The sequence below is a fragment of the Nanorana parkeri genome, unplaced genomic scaffold (assembly GCF_000935625.1).
Source record: "Nanorana parkeri isolate BGI_ZX_2015 unplaced genomic scaffold, ASM93562v1 scaffold511, whole genome shotgun sequence".
NCBI lineage: Eukaryota > Metazoa > Chordata > Amphibia > Anura > Dicroglossidae > Nanorana > Nanorana parkeri.
This window is the reverse complement of record NW_017306779.1, coordinates 1,101,289-1,101,867: the sequence shown is the minus strand read 5'-3', so window position 1 is coordinate 1,101,867 and position 579 is coordinate 1,101,289.

The following is a 579-nucleotide window of genomic DNA, read 5'->3' as shown; positions in this document are numbered from 1 at the left end:
ATCTATATATATACACTCACAAACACATAAATATTAAATAACAAATAGATTTAAATAAATATAATAAGGAAATCCTGATGTCAGTATGCATATTTTTATAAAATCCAAATTTTCTGCATGTGGAGCTCCTTACATCTAGATGTAGGAGGACTTGTGCAGAGAGCAGTTCAGTCATTTGTGGATGGCAGTGGAACTTTTTTTGCTGAGATAAATAATTAGGTCCATTCATGGGATGCGAGTTTGCTGTTATGGAATCCCTTGAAGGATAGAAGGGCTGTGGAGATCCTGTAGTTACAAACTTCATGAATGTGTTTTATTTTAATAGTTAGGATGAATTCACTACATCAGGTAGGATCAGATTCTATTAGTTGGAGGATGAGTAGATATACTTTTTCTTATTGACAGAAGAACTGTCCATCCTTCAGTGCTTATCCTTCTTCCTGATGGCCTTCATATTTCTTGTATTTTGAGTTAGAACAGAAGAGATGTATCTGTGCTTGAATATGGTGAGAAGGAAGTATATTTGAGGTATTAGTTCAAGTTACTGGTTGAGAGCCCAACATGTCACATCTTCCACTC